The 16,456-nt window shown below is 40.0% G+C and overlaps 1 protein-coding gene across 1 annotated transcript in view; it reads right to left on the bottom strand.

Moving 5' to 3' along the window:
- Nucleotides 1-16,456, bottom strand: part of LOC126267693 (transmembrane channel-like protein) — a 269,360-nt gene that overhangs the window by 221,610 nt on the left and 31,294 nt on the right. The gene's annotated exons all lie outside the window — the stretch shown is intronic.

Here is a 16,456-nt window from a genome sequence, read left to right as displayed (position 1 = left end):
GACAAAATTATATTGCACATCTTGAAGAAATGAGCAAGAGGGACAAGGAAATGACGAACAAAATTAATACCCTAGCCAAGTGATCGCCAAACTCATTAGTTAAAGCAACAAAACATAGACAGATCAACGGTTCAAATTTATTTTGAGAGAAAATTCTGTTTTTAAATTGAAACTGTATAGGTATGTGCATAGTTATTTGCTTAATTAGGGTACTCCTAACCTGGTCTTTGCTAAAATGGTCTTCACTCTGAATGAGGTACTTTCGCTGAGATTGACCCCTTCAAACTCTCCCATCAACGCTCGCCTTATGTACGTCTTTCGTCTAACACTGTAAGTAGGCTATTGAGGTTTTTATTTTGGTAACGCCATGTAGTGCTCTGTATGAAAATCACTGACTGCGCTGTGTACAATCTGTGGCTGGTTGGCATTGTTGGAATATTCTCTATTGTAGTGTTGGGTAGCTGGATGTGAACAGCACGTAGCATTGCGCAGTTGGAGGTGAGCCGCCAGCAGTGGTGGATCTGAGGAAGGAGATGGCAGAGTTTTGAGAGCGAAAGACCTGGACGTGTGTCCGCCAGAAAACGGAATTTTGTAAGACTGGATGTCATGAACTGATATATATAATGACTTTCGGACACTAATAAGGTAAATACATTGCTTGTTGTCCATCAAAATCTTTCTTTTGCTAACTGTGCCTATCAGTAGTTAGTGCCTACAGTAGTTAGAATCTTTTATTTAGCTGGCAGTAGAGGCGCTCGCTGTATTGCAATAGTTCGAGTAACGAAGATTTTTGTGAGGTAAGTGATTCATGAAAGGGATAGGTCATTGTTAGTCAGGTCCATTCTTTTGTAGGGATTATTGAAAGTCAGATTGCGTTGCGCTAAAAATAATGTGTGTCAGTTTAGTGTTGATCAGAATAAGTAAAGAGAGAAATGTCTGAGTTCGCTCAGTTTTGCTCAGCTGTTTGAAAATCAAATAACGTAGAGGTTTACCAGCACTGTCCTTTATAAATTTTTCTATGGCGATGTTTAAACACCTTTCCTTTATCCCGTCTGCATGTCTAAACTATCTCAACATACTTTTATCAGTACTCGACACTACATCGTCTTTCATTCCAGAATGCTCCCTAAAACAAATCTTAAAAATTTAATTTTTAACTCCCAAAAGGGGACGACACGAAATTTGGATCATCGGTTTACTTCAAACACTGTACATTTTTAGTGCTCCATTAGGACAGCATAATGAGCAAGTTGTGAGGCACATTACGTACGCAGTGTCAAGAAAATCGCAACAGAAGCTTTAAGTTTCGAATATGTACTGGTACGTTACAACTATCACCGTGAGGTGGCGGGGGGTCAGGTGGGTAGCGTTCAAGTTCCTTAGTAGGTGCGTCTCCGTATATAATCCTGTTCATCGTCTTTTTTTATTAATTACATGTTTTTCAATGCTTGTCATATTATTTCATATATATACGAAATCTGAAAGTTAATGTGATTCAAAAAACACGTGTATCTGCGTCAATTTTTATTGAATTTCCAGGGTTATTTGGTTGTTTGCTAATTTTTACTATCACAACAAAATTTCACATTTGTAAGTACCAGAAGTTAAAGATAAAAAGTCATAAAATTTTCCTGAACATGTATGCCTGTCGTGATGTGCGAAATTCATGAGGCTTGCAATCGGGTAAGGTACCCAGAACTGCTTTGCACTCGGACGCTTCGATCTGCAGACGGAGATACAGAGACAGGTCCTATTCCGCACTTAACTTGCTTGGGGGAGAGATCTTGCTAAGCCAAACAAGAACGAATTATGTACGTGCGAATTTTTTGAAGATCACAATCTCCAAGTATAGTATAAAACCTCAACCAAATATACGTGTGTTTTCGTTATATTACCTTACAGATGTTATACGAAACAATACGACCAGTGATGAAAAAAACATACACTTTGAAAAATAAAACATGAGTGCGCTGTCGATTGGACGATCTGCCGATTAAGGAGCTGGAACGCTTTTTCTCTGAGTCATCAGTCTTCTGCCTGGTTTAATGTGGTCCGCCGCGAATTCCTCTCCTTTGCTAACCTCTTCATCTCAGTGTTGCACTTGCAACCTACGTCCTCAGTTATTTGCTGGATATATTCCAATCTCTATCTTCCTCTACTGTTTTTGTCCTCTACCGTTACCTCTAGTACCATGGAAGTCATTCCACGATGTCTTAACAGATATCCTATCCTCCCGCCCCTTTTCCTTGTCAGTGTTTTCCTCCCCGATTCTTCGTAAAACCTCCTCGTTGTTTACCTTATCAATCCACATAATTTTGAACCTTCGTCTGTAGCACCATATGTCAAATGCTACGGTTCTCTTCTGTTCCGGTTTTCCCATAGTCCATGTTTCACTACCATACAATGCTGTGCTCGAAACGTACATTCTCAGAAAGTGTTTCCTTAGATTAAAGCCTATGTTTGATAATAGTAGACTTCTCGTGGCCAGGAATGCCATTTTTGGCACTGCTAGTTTGCTTTTGAAGTTTACCTGGCTGCATCCGTCATTGGTTATTTTGCTGCCTAGGTAGCATAATTCCTGAACTTCATCTACATCGTGACCAACAATCTCAATGTTAAGTTTCTCGGTTCTAATTTCTGCCACCTCTCGTTTATTTCGTCTTTCTTCGATGTACTTTCAGTGCGCTAGATTGTTATTCCATTCAGCATATCATGTACTTTCACTTAGGATAGCAATGTCATCAGCGAATCGTATCATTGGTACCTTTCTTTTATTTCTATAGTTGCTCCTTCGATATACAGATTGAACAATAGGGGCGAAAGACTACGCCCCTGTCTTACACCCTTTTTAATCCGAGCACTTCGTTCTTTGTCGTCCACTCTTATTATTCCATCTTGACACTTGCGCATATTGTATATTAACCGTCTGTGTCTACAACTTACCCATTTTTTTCTCAGAATTTCGAACATCTTGTACCATTTTATATGGTCGAACTCTTTTTGCAGGTCGACAAATCCCATAAACATGTGTTGATTTTACTTTAGCCTTGGTTGCATTATAAACCGCAACGTCAGAATTGCCTCTGTGGTGCCTGTACCTCTCCTAAAGCCAAACTGATCGTCATTTAACACAACTTAAATTTTCTTTTCAATTCTTCCGTACATTATTCTAACCACGTGTTTGCTTCATTTTCTTCGTCATTGCTCTCATCACCTGTTCTGGGCGGCCACATGGTATCCGTTCAAGTTCATGGTTCACATCACTCACTTTTTTATTACAGCGAGCAGCCAGCTCTCTGACCGAACGAAAACTTGACCGTCTCCATCTCTGGCTGCTACTTGCAACGTACGGGTACCCATTCAGCGTGTAAACTTTCTTTTGCAATTTTCTCGAAATTTCATGACTAGTACGCCTTACTAATTGCACATTATTTTGTCCTAATGGACTGCTAAAAGTACGCAAAGTATGAAGTAAATCCGTGGTCCGAACATCGTAGCTTCGCCTTGTTAATGAAATGAAATGTGACATTGTAATACGTAAGAACGGTATTCTGTGTTGATAAAATTAAACTGTTTGGTATCCATAAAATTAAATCATGACAATGGCTGTCTAAAATTTTCGTAACAATGGCCTTGTATCTCCTTGGAAAGTTTAAGTGGGTCAGCTTAGTATGTTGTTTTTAATTGTACGCACGAATCCAGGTTTTCAGACATAAGACGATTTCTCAATTTGCTCTTGATAAGCTTCATGCATGAAAATGATCATTCGCACGACTATACATACCCGAATAACAGAGCAACAGGTATCTTCGCTTCAAAGCACTCGCCTCAAGATAACGACATGCCAACTAAGTACGTAAAAGTAGAAATAAGTAATCCGGTGATATATAGCGGTACTTTTATTTGTTGTTGTATTTCTTTAGCACTATCATCGTCTGTTTCGATTATTTTAGACAGAAAATCATTATTGATTCGCTTTTTATGATTCCTTGTTAGTTCATTAAATCATAATTATCTTCTTTCTCCAGATCGATGCTAGTTCCCACACTTCACGAGAAACTGTTCCACACACTTCAAGAAAATAGATATTCCTTCAGCTGCTACATTTTCCTTTCAACTTCAGCTCCTTAAAAATTATCTACTGCACCTCATTATGAAGTACTATCCCCCGCCCTCGCCACACCACTATCGAAGATGCTGTCACAAGCAACAAAACCGATACTGTTTGCAACGAATGCAACATGGTCTGATCACTTGCACCTCCGTCTAACGCCACTCGCGTAGCCCAAAAACTGATTTCTGTCCGTGGACCACGAAGTTTCATTGCACTGTCCGTGAGCGCCTTGACGTGTATTTCGTGGAAGAGCCGCACTCAAAGGGCTAAATAGCCGCACGTAGCTCTAGAGCTGCTGTTTGATGACCACTGGTCTAGCCAGTTACGATTATAAGTTACCAATGGAAACGAGAAGAACGTGAGGGGGCATTAAATAAGTAATGCAACAGATATATAAAAATTTTTACGAAAGCACGTTGGTTTCCTTCAAGAACGTAAGAGGAAACTAAATAAGTAATGCAACAAATTGTTTATTAAAGCACGTTGATTTCATTCGTGATGCAATGCACCTATTGTTCCCCACTCTTTTAGCTTCAGAACCCTATTTATAAACATAATCTCCGTTAAATGCGACGGCCTTACGCCACGTTACTTGGAGAGCTTGTATGCCTGCATGATACCACTATACTGGTGGACGCCGGAGCCAACGTCTTGCTGCATCAATAACCTCCCCATCATCCATGTACTGCTTCGCCCGGAGTGCATCGTTCATTGGGCCAAACAGATGGAAGTTGGAAGGTGCGAGATCCGGTTTTAAGGTGGATGAGGGTGAACAGTCCGATGATGTTTTATGAGCTCCTCTCGGGAGCGCACACTTATCTGAGGCCTTGCGTTTCCATGGAGAAGGAGAAGTCCGTTTGCATTTTTTTTTTTTTTTTTTTTTTTTTTTTTTTTTTTTTTTTTTTTTTTTTTGCAACGAGCACACTTAAGTCACTTAAGTCGTTTCTTCAGTTTCCTGAGGGTAGCACAATACGCTTCAGAGTTGATGTTGTACCAAGAGGGCGGACTTCGAACAGGATAAGCTCCTCGGGTCCTAGAAAATCGTCACCTTGACTTCACCGACTGAGATAGCGGCTTTGGACTGTTTCTTCGGAGGAGAGGTGGTGTGGCGCCAGTCCGTGGACTGACGTTTTGTTTCCGATCCGAAGTGATGAACCTATGTTTCATCGTCTGTCACGATACTCTACAGTAAATTATCATGATAAGCCTCGTAATGCGCAAAAAGAATTCCGCACGGATCGTCCTTCGTTTCACTTCAAGAGGTCTTTTTTAGGCGACGATGAACCCAGCGAGCACACATACAGGCCTACCAAAACCAGTCTGTAGTCCCAAACTTGTACACTTGGGTCTCTGCTGCATAGGTGTACGCCTTAGATGCATCTTGTAATATGGCTTAACTGTCATAACATTGCCATGAGACCCTAGACACTACCTAGATATTACTACATTCGTACGGAAATACAGTCGAACAACTAAGTAGCAAAAATTTTAACAGCATCAAACAACTTTTTTGCGAATCCCCCACAGACGCGAGGCGGTCAACTGTCGCCGACGCCGCCGACGTCTGACGCCGCCACTGACGGGAAGTGGTATTGTATTGGATGTAATAATTCATATATTTCATTAGTTGCCGATGTATAGGGACGAAAATTTCTGTTGATGAATTGTGTAAGAATGAAAATAGCCAGTATTTCAGATGCAGGTAACAGACTAAAATGGAACAAAGAATGAACAAATATCAGAGCAGATGGCACCTTGGTGCCGTGTTCTGCGCCATCTACATCTTCTTGGCTCAACAGCTACTGGGCCAGCGCGTTTCGCTACTCACAAGTCAATGTCTCACGTGCTACTAGTGGAACAAACACACTTGAGGCTTTTGTTAAAAGTAAGGATGAAAGACATGAGCGTGATTTCTCGTTAACGCTCAGGATATTATCAGCGGATCACTATCTCATCAATGAAAAGGTAAGAGATATTAATAATTGTGGTCTTCCTGAGTGAATCTTTCTCCTTGTAGCGGAGTGTGTGCTGTTTTGAAATGTCTTGCGTGTCGGACCGGCACTCCAACTTGGTACGGCACCTTTCGTGGGCACAGCTCTTACCGAATGAGCTATCTGGCACACGACTCTCGCCTCCTCTACTGTGACTAACTTTAAGCTCGGAGTTCACATGACGCTATTATCCCGGTTCTTTTTTATTTATTTATTTATTGTTCCTGTGAGTGTTGTACTCCATGCAGCGTACCTTGCATCCAAGTTTCCATCTCCTTCTAACTTCTACTTCATCGTTCCAATGTAGCCGGAGTCTTCCTCTTGTTCTGTGTCGAGTAATTGTCCAGTGCCACATTTTAGAAGGCCACCTTTACTATGGCATTTTTCTAAGAAGTCCACACAAGGCTAGCCGTTTATTCTCAGTTGTGTCTAAAACATCCTTAGTAACTCCCATCTGTTCTCTTAGCACTTCATTTCTTATTTTGTCTCTTCTTGTTACTTCACAACGTAGTCTCCCAAACTCCATTTCTATTGCCTTTAATTTCTTCTCGGTGGCCATGGGGACTTCCCTCAGTTCAGCAACATACAGAGCAATACCCTCACATATAATTTCATATATCCTTCTTTCCAAATTATTTGACGTAATTTTGTTCCAAATAATGGAGTGTAGCTACTTAATTGCCACTGTTCCTTTTCCTATTCTTTGTTTCATTTTCTCCTTGCTTCCACCTCTATCCGAAATGACAGTACCTAGATATAAATTTGATCGAATACACTTCACGATGGATCCATCATCCATAGCAAGATTCCTTTCTATATGTCCGACAACCAAGTATTCTGTTTATGTAAAGTTAATTTTCATGCTCCGCTGCTCAACGATTCTTCGAGTTTTCTTAACGTATAAGACACATCCTCGTTTTCCTCTTCGAAAACGGCCTGATCGACGGCGAAATTTAGGGAGAACATGATGTCATCATCTACCCTAATTCCGATGTTTTTGCATTTCATTTTCTAATTTTTCCGTACTACGTTCAAAAATATTATAAAGACGGTGGTGCATCCGCGTCTCTGTCCATTGCTCACCTTAAGTTACTGTGAAGATAACTCCCCAACTTAAACACGACTAGCATTATCTGAATACGGCTTGTACATAACGTATAAGAATGTTCCCGTTGTTCATTTCATCCCACATTCTAGAAAGAGGTACATTATCATCGGACTTCTGAATGTCTATAAAAACCATGTGTGTCTCCAAGTGGCCGGCCGCTGTGTTCTAGCGGTTCTAGGGTCTTCAACCAGGAAACACGGGGCTGCTACGGTTACAGGTTCGAATCCTGCCTTGGGCATGGATGTGTGTGATATCCTTAGGTTAGTTAGGTTTAAGTAGATCTAAGTCTAGGGGACTGATGACCTCAGGTGTTAAGCCCCATAGTGATTAGAGCCATTTCAACCATTTGAACCATTTCATCTCCAAGTTATGCGCCATTCTCTTGTCACTCACCTGTCTAATGCTGCAGATATTATCGGCACAAGAATTTCCTTCTATTTTCTAATTTATCTCTCAATTCCAGCTTTAAGAATCTTACGATGTAGTCTCGATATAGAACTGAGAACTATGATGCGTCTATAATTTGCGCAGTCATCCTTGTTTCCCTTTTTAAATAGTTTTGCGATGAACCCTTCTGTAACTCTACGGGGATTTCCCCTCCACTAAGACAGACAGTAAACAGCCATGTGAGATGTCCAGATAATACGTTTGGACTAGGCTTCAACATCTCCATACGTATACAGCTCTTGGTCCTGCTGCTTAGGAAATTTCTGAATTGATTAACTGTAAATGTACTTCCACTGTTGTTATCTCATGGATTTCTCCGCCACTTTCGTTACCTGCAAAGGGGTATACATCTTGAACTTCGGACCGATCGTCTTTAAAGGTACTTCACAATATGTCTTCCATCTGCCTAGGCTTATCAGCTGTAAGTTTATACTACGTCCGTCATTTGTTCTTAGCTGTTTTATCACTTTCATGTTTCTTTGAACTTTGAAATTCTCACGTAGCTATTAATTTTTACACAATTCAAGTCGTATATAGCATTTTTGGCTCTAATTACTGATTTCTTTGTCTCTCCCCAGTCTTATATCCCAACTTCTATCATCAGTGTTATTGTTCATAAGTCATTTGTCACAGGCCTACGATTTCTACTGCGGCAGTATCACCAACACACCAATCACTTATAAATTTGACAGGAGTGTTTTAAAAAATTCTGGGACTTTCAAATGCAGCTTCGTGAATATTTCTCACAGTTGTTTTATACGCTCCTTCCACTCATTCTAAGATTGTGTAAGAAGGCAATGGATGCAGTTAACTTAACTTGTACTGTGGATGGTCCAGTTTCTCTCCATTCTCATTACAACTGTTTTGGCCGCTACTAATATTTTCAAAGGGGAACCAAAGTGCACAATGGAGCAGCTAACGATATGATCCAAATTCCGCTACTCTGTAGACTCTGCAGCCCTCCCTCTTGGTACGATTACTTTCTTTCCTTACAGCTTGGTGAATTAGTTTTAACTTCCTTATAAAGTGTAACTACGTATATTTATGGATCTTTTTGCGTTGGAAAAGAGTCGGTCCATAACTTAAGAATACACAGTCCACATATTTCTACCAGCCTCTCCCCATTATCATTCCCAGTGTCCTCCCCAAATTTACCTACAATCTTGCTAGTATCCTGCTTATACACTTGTCCATTAAAATCCCCTAAAAATTCCAGCTACTTATAGTTGCTGATGCCATGTAGGAGGTTTGTCAAATCATTAAAGACACTGTTCTTCCCAGCGCCAGTAGCAATATCTATGGGTGCATAGGCTGCAATGATCGTTACATCGTATCCTTTCAGCTTCATTCCACACGCATCAGAGATTCGTTCACACAGTCCCAAAGCCTAATGCAGCTTTTACCCTTTTCCTTTTTATTTACCGCTTCGGATATTCCTTTCTTTGCCTATCACTCTTTGTTCATTCCTCAGTAAATATGAGCATAGTCATCTATTTTCTCCACTCCTTTACCTTTCTTTTTTGTTTCCGTTCGTGCTATTCCGTCTACATTGTTCCGATGGACTTCCTTGAATACTTCTGTTTTCTTTGTTGCAATTCCCTGGACGTCCCATGTAAAAAAAAGGTCATGTACTGTTTCTTTTATGGGTCGATTTCCAGTTTTTACTCTGGTTTTTGTGACCTGAAATGTAACATTTTTACTTAAAACCGATTCAAGTAAACGTAATCCGAGCCTGGTGACTAAGCTTTTCAAGTGTAAAGAGCTTTAGCAAAGTACAATAGAGATTGGGTAGGGGTGGGGGGTTCTGTGTACGCAGTCATATGGTTTACACACGTATTCACAGAGGACGCAACAAAGCCGACACTCTTCACGCCAGGAGCCTCAAAGTTTCCATCTGTTGCCACCGAGCCTGTTACAGGAAATGGTATTTGTTCCTCAGTCAGATTTGTCGTAAACAAGTTATCTTTTTTCAGACCAACGCCTCAGTTCATGGAGTCGATAACAGCAATGAGAATATTCTACACTAAGTTTATAGTCACTTCTCAGTAGCCATAAAAACTTAAGTTATAATAGAAAACAGTTATCAAAGCGCTTAAAGAACTTATTGCTAGCCACTCCTTGTACTTTATCGATAAACTGTTCTCAGAAGCACGTGATGTGCGTATGTTACTAATAATACCAAATAATTTGTCACATAAAATCTAACTTCTGTTCATATTCAGTGGAGTGGCATGATCAACTTAGGTAAGCCATGAAACTGATTTTCTCTTTGATGATGTGTGGCTATAACAGCCCAAGAATTATCATGTGCACCACACTGTGTTGTACAGTTACAAGTATTATTTTTTTAACTTTTTTATTAGTCATTGGTCTTCTGACTGGTTTCATGCCGCTTGCCATAAATTCCTCTCCCTGTGCCAACCTTTTCATTTCAGAGAAGCATCTGCAACCTACGTCCTCAATTATGCCCTCTACAGCTCCCTCATTCCCCGATGGCTTAACAGATCTCCTATCTTCGTATCCCTTCTCCTTTCCGTGTTTTCCACTTTTTTTCCTCTCCAGTTTTGCTCAGAACCTCCACATTCCTTACCTTATCAGTCCACCTAATTTTCAACATTCGTCTGTAGCACTACATCTCAAATGCTTCGAGTCTGTTCTGTTCCAGTTTTCCCACAGACTATGTTTCACTACTATACACTGCTGTGCTCCAAGCGTACATTCTCAGAAATTTCTTCCTCAAATTAAGGCCTATGTTTGGTAGTAGCAGACTTCTCTTAGCAAGGAATTCCATTTTTGCCAGTGCTACTCTGCTTTTGATGTCATTCTTGTTCCTTAACCTCATTTACTTCCTGATGTCATGTTGGTTCCCTGTTCTCATTTCTGCTACTTCTCAATACGTTCATCTTTCCTAGATTTACTCTCAATACATACTAGACCTTTCGTTCCCTTCAGGAGATTATGTAATTCTTCTTCACTATCACTCAAGATAGCAATGTCATCGGTGAATCGAATCATTGATATCCTTTCATCTTGAATTTTTATTTCACTCTTGAATCTTTCTTTTATTTCCATAATTGTTCCTTCGATGTACAGATTCAACAGTAGGGGTGAAGCACTACATCCCTGTCTCACACCCTTTTTAATCCGATCGCTTCATTCTTGGTCGTCCACCCTTATTATTCCCTCTTGTGTCTTGTACTTATTGTATATTAAGCGTCTCTCTTTATAGCTTACTCCTATATTTCTCAGAATTTCGAACATCTTGCACCATTTTACATTGTCGAAAGCTTTTCCAGCTAGACAAATCCTATGAACGTGTCTTGATTTCTCTTTAGTTTAGCTTCCATTATCAACCGCAACTTCAGATTTTCCTCTCTGGTGCCGTTTCCTTTCCTAAAAGCGAACTGATCGTCGTGCAACAGATCCTCAACTTGCTTTTCCATTCTTCTGTATACTATTCTTGTCAGCATCTTGGGTGCATGAGCTGTTAAGTTGATTGTGCGATAATTCTCGCAATTGTCAGCTCTTGCAGTCTTCGGAATTGTGTGGATGGTATTTTTTCGAAAGTCAGATGGAATGTAGCCAGACTCATACATTCTACACATCTTCGTGAATAGTCGTTTTGTTGCCACTTACTCCCACTGATTTTAGAAATTCTAATGGAATGGTATCTATTCCTTCTGCCTTATTTGATATTAAGTCCTCCAAAGCTCTCTTAAATTCTGATTCTAATACTGGATCCCCTATCTCAACTAAATCGAATCCTGTTTCCTCTTCTATCCCATCAGACAAATCTTCTACTTCACAGAGGTCTTCAATGTGCGCTTTCCACCTATCCGCTCTCTCCTCTGCATTTAACAGTAGAATTCCCTTTGCACTCTTAGTGTGACCACCCTCGCTCTTAATTTCTCCGAATGTTATTTTGAACTTTCTGTATTCTGAGTCACTACTTCCGTCAATCATTTCTTTTCCTCACATTTTTCAAGCAGCCATTTCGCTTAGCTTCCGTGCACTTCCTGTTTGTTTAATTCCTAAGCGACTTTATTTCTGTAATCGTGAAGATCCCTGAAGATTTTTGTACTTGCTTCTTTCATCGATCAACTGAAGTCTCTCTGCCGTTACCCATGTACCTATGTTTTTCTTTCCCACTTATATGGTTGCCCTTTTTAGAGACATCCATTCCTCTTCAACTGTACTGCCTATTGATCTATTCCTTACTGCTGTATCTATAGCCTTAGAAAACTTCAAGCGTATCTCGTCATTTATCAGTACTTCTGCATCCCACTTCTTTGCGTATTGATTCTTCCTGAATAATGTCTTAAACTTTAGTCTACTCTTCATCGATAGTATATTATGATCTGAATCCATATCTGTTTCTGGGTATGCCTCACAATCCAGTATCTGATTTCGGAATCTCTGTCTCATAATGATGTCTAAGTGACGTCTTCCCGTATCACCTGGCCTTTTCCAAGTATACCTCATGCTCTTGCGGTTCTTGTGAAGAGTATTCGCTATTACTAGCTGAAACGTATTGCAGAACTCAGTCTTTCTCTCATTCCTGCTGCTTACCCCACATTCTCCCGTAACCTTTTCTTCTGCTTCTTCCACTGCAACCGCATATCAGTCTCCCATGATTATTAAAGTTTTATCATCCTGTACATTCTGAATTACCCGTTCAGTGTGCTGATATTAGAACCCGGGAGTGAGGACGTTTTGGTTACTAATCGAAACACTGTCCCTAGACCACGGGTGTGACGGTGTTTAATATAAATATATTTTTGCTCTTAAAGGAAGGGTTGTTTCAATCTTTTTTTTACTTATTCCGCAACCAAAATTAAAATTCGCTTGGGGTCTTTGGAAGAGACAGCAGCATAACTCTTTTTTGTTAATATGTATAATGTATTCTTTCTTTATGATTGGATTATTTAGTGATAGTATTATTCTTATCAGAATCGACAGCAAACCAAGAACGATAATTCAGTGATATATGTCGACTTGAAAAGCTGGTGATTAAGAGATAAAGAAAGCATATCAGGATACGGAATGCGTCATTCAATTTTTAAAGGGAAATGAAGATCTGCTACCCATCGTAGACTGGAATACTGTAGCAGGCGAAACAATAGAAGACCACAATATGGCAGACTATGGGCTCGGCAGTGGAAATGACAGAAGAAAGAATAATTGAGGTCTTCAATAAATTTCAGCTATGAGTAACAAATACGCGGTCCAAACATCACAAAAGCAGGTAAAATAGAAGGAAATGGAATGGAGACACGGAAAGATGCCAGCTGGATTACTTCATCGTTAAACAATTGTCCCGAAATGAAAGTGTGGATCGTAAGGCGCACCGATCATAGTGTAGTAAAGAAGAGTATACGGAAGGGTAAGAGGATCATCCAGAAGAATCAGTGTGTAAAGAAGTGAGGTACTTAAGCGCTCTTGAATTATAAGATATTTCCGAAGTTCTTTGAGGCTGTAAATTTTGATATAAGGAATTACCACATTAAAAGTTTAGTTGAAGAGATACGGACATCACAAAAAGAGCAGTCGCTCAAGATGGACAGCAAACGTAGGTACAAGAACGGTAACTGCAAAGAAACCTCGGGTAACAGAAGAAAGTTCAATCGAAAGATGTGAGAAGGAAGCATAAAAGTTTTCAGGAACAGACAGGAGTATAGCAATATAAGTCACTTAGGAATGAAATAAGTACAAAGCGCAGGAAATCAAGGTGAAACGACTGCACGAAAAATGCGAAGAAATCGAGAAATAAATGGTCGTCGAAATGACTGTTTTAGCATACAGAAGATCAAAAACAATCTTTTGTGAAATTAATCAAGTTTATGACTGAGACAAAAATTTCACTATTAGCCACAACTGAAAGAGCGAGTAGTTGAGGAGAGTACATTAAAGGCCTCTACGAGGTCTCTGCTATCTGACGACATGATAAAAGATGGAATGGGAGACGATACGGAGGACACCGTATTAGCCTGAGTTTAAGAGCACTTTGTAAAATTTACAATCAAATGAGGCGGAAAGCATGGACGACATCCGTGCAGAATTTATAAAATCATTAGAAGACGTGACAACATAAGAACTGTTCAATTTAGTTAGTCGAATCTGTAAGACTGTAGACACACCATTCGATTTTCAGAAAAGTAGCATCCCTACAGTCTTGAAAATAACAAGAAGGATAAGTGTGAGAATTATGGCACAATTAGCTTACTGAGCTTATGCATCCAAGCTGCTGACAAGAATAATATTCGGAAGTATAGAGAAGAAAACTGAGGATCTTTTAGATGAATATCAGTTTGGCTTTCGGAATGATAAGGGCTTCAGCCCCCCATGAACCATGGACCTTGCCGTTGGTGGGGAGGCTTGCGTGCCTCAGGTAGATATAGTCGGAATTAGTGATGTTCGGTGGCAGGAGGAACAAGACTTCTGGTCAAGTGAATACAGTTTATAAATACAAAATCAAGTAGGGGTAATGCGGGAGTAGGTGTAATAATGAATACAAAAATATGAGTGCGGGTAAGCTACTACAAACAGCATAGTGAACGCATTTTTGTGGCCAAGATAGACACGAAGCCCATGCCTACCACAGTTGTACAAGTTTATATGCCAACTAGCTCTGCAGATGATGAAGAAATTGAAGAAATGTATGATGAAATAAAAGAAATTATTCAGGTAGTGAAGGGAGACGAAAATTTCATGGGTGACTCGAATTCGTCAGTCGGAAAAGGGAGAGAAGGAAACATAGTAGGTGAATATGGACTGGGGGGAAGAAATGAAAGAGGAAGCCGCCTGGTAGAATTTTGCACAGAGCATAACTTAATTATAGCTAACATTTGGTTCAAGAATCATAAAAGAAGGCTGTATACATGGAAGAGGCCTGGAGATACTGGAAGGATTCAGATAGATTATATAATGGTAAGACCGAGATGTAGGAACCAGGTTTTAAACCGTAAAACACTTCCAGGGGCAGATGTGGACTGTCACCACAATCTACTGGTTATGAACTGTAGATTAAAAGTGAAGAAACAGCAAAAAGGTGAAAATTTAAGAACATGGGATCTGGATAAACTTAAAAAAACCAGAGGTTGTAGAGAATTTCAGGGAGAGCATTAGGGAGCGAATGACAGGAATGGGGGAAAGAAATACAGTGGATGAAGAATGGGTAGCATTGAGAGATGAAATAGTGAAGGCAACAGAGGATCAAGTAGGTAAAAGGACGAGGGCTAGCAGAAACCCTTGAGTAAAAGAAGGGATAGTAACCTTAACTAAAGAAAGGAGAAAATATAAAAATGCAATTAATGAATTAAGCCAGGAAGGAATACAAACGTCTCAAAAATGAGATCGACAGGAAGTGCAAAATGGCTAAGCAGGGACGGTTAGAGGACAAAAATCGTTCAAATGGCTCTGAGTACTATGGGACTCAACTGCTGTGGTCATCAGTCCCCTAGAACTTAGAACTACTTAAACCTAACTAACCTAAGGACATCACAAACATCCATGCCCAAGGCAGGATTCGAACCTGCGACCGTAGCAGTCGCACGGTTCCGGACTGCGCGCCTAGAACCGGGTTAGAGGACAAATGTAAGGATATACAGGCATGTGTCATTACAGGTAAGATAGAAACTGCCTACAGGAAAATTAAGGAGACCTTTGGAGAAAAGAGAACCACTTGTATGAATATCAAGAGTTCAGACGGAAACCCAGGGAAAGCAGAAAGGGGAAAGGAGTATTAGACGGTCTATATAAGGGCGATGTACTTCAGGACAATATTATGGAAATGGAGGAGGATGTAGATGAAGATAAAATGGGATATATGACACTGCGAGAAGAGTTTGACAAAGCACTGAAAGACCCAAGTCGAAACAAGGCCCCGGGAGTAGACAACATTCCATTAGAACTACTGATAGCCTTGGGAGAACCATCCCTGACAAAACTCTAGGTATGAGACAGGTGTTGACATGTGTTAAAATTACCGAACTATCATTTAATAAGGCACGGCTGCAAAATACTAATACGAACTCTTTACAGACGAATGGAAATACTGGTAGAAGACGACCTCGGGGAAGATCAGTTTGGATTCTGTAGAAATGTTGGAACACGTGAGGCAATACTGACCCTGCTACTTAACATAGAAGATAGATAAGGAAATAAAAACCTAAGTTTTGAGCATTTGTAGACTTAGAGAAAGTTTTTGATAATGTTTAATGGAATACTCTCTGTCACATTCTGAAAGTGGCAGGGGTAAAATACAGGGAGCGAAAGGCTATTTACAGTTTGTACAGAAGCCAGATGGCAGTTATAAGAGTCGAGGGGCATGAAAGGGAAGCAGTGGTTGGGAAGGGAGTGAGACAGGGTTGAAGCCTATCCCTGATGTTATTAAATCTGTATATTGAGCAAGCACTGAAGGAAATAAAAGAAAAATTTGGAGTCAAATTAAGTCGAGTGATACTGAGTAAATTATATTAGGTAATGAGACATTTAAAGTAGTATATGAGTTTTGCTCTTTGGGGAGCAAAATAACTGATGATGATCGAAGTAGAGAGGATATAAAATGTAGACTGGCAATGGCTAGGAAAGCGTTTCTGAAGAAGAGAAATTTGTTAATATCGAGTATAGATTAAAGATTCAGGGAGTCGTTTCTGAAAGTATTTGTATAGAGTGAAGCCATGTATGGAAGTGAGAAGTGGACGATAAATAGTTTGGACAAAAAGAGAATAGAAGCTTTCGAAATGTGGTGCTACAGAAGAATGCTGAAGATTTGATGGGTAGATCACATAACTAATG

Source organism: Schistocerca gregaria, chromosome 4 (genome assembly GCF_023897955.1).
Source record: "Schistocerca gregaria isolate iqSchGreg1 chromosome 4, iqSchGreg1.2, whole genome shotgun sequence".
Lineage (NCBI taxonomy): Eukaryota > Metazoa > Arthropoda > Insecta > Orthoptera > Acrididae > Schistocerca > Schistocerca gregaria.
The sequence above is the reverse complement of the archived record's forward strand: the minus strand, read 5'-3'. Positions and strand labels throughout refer to the sequence as shown.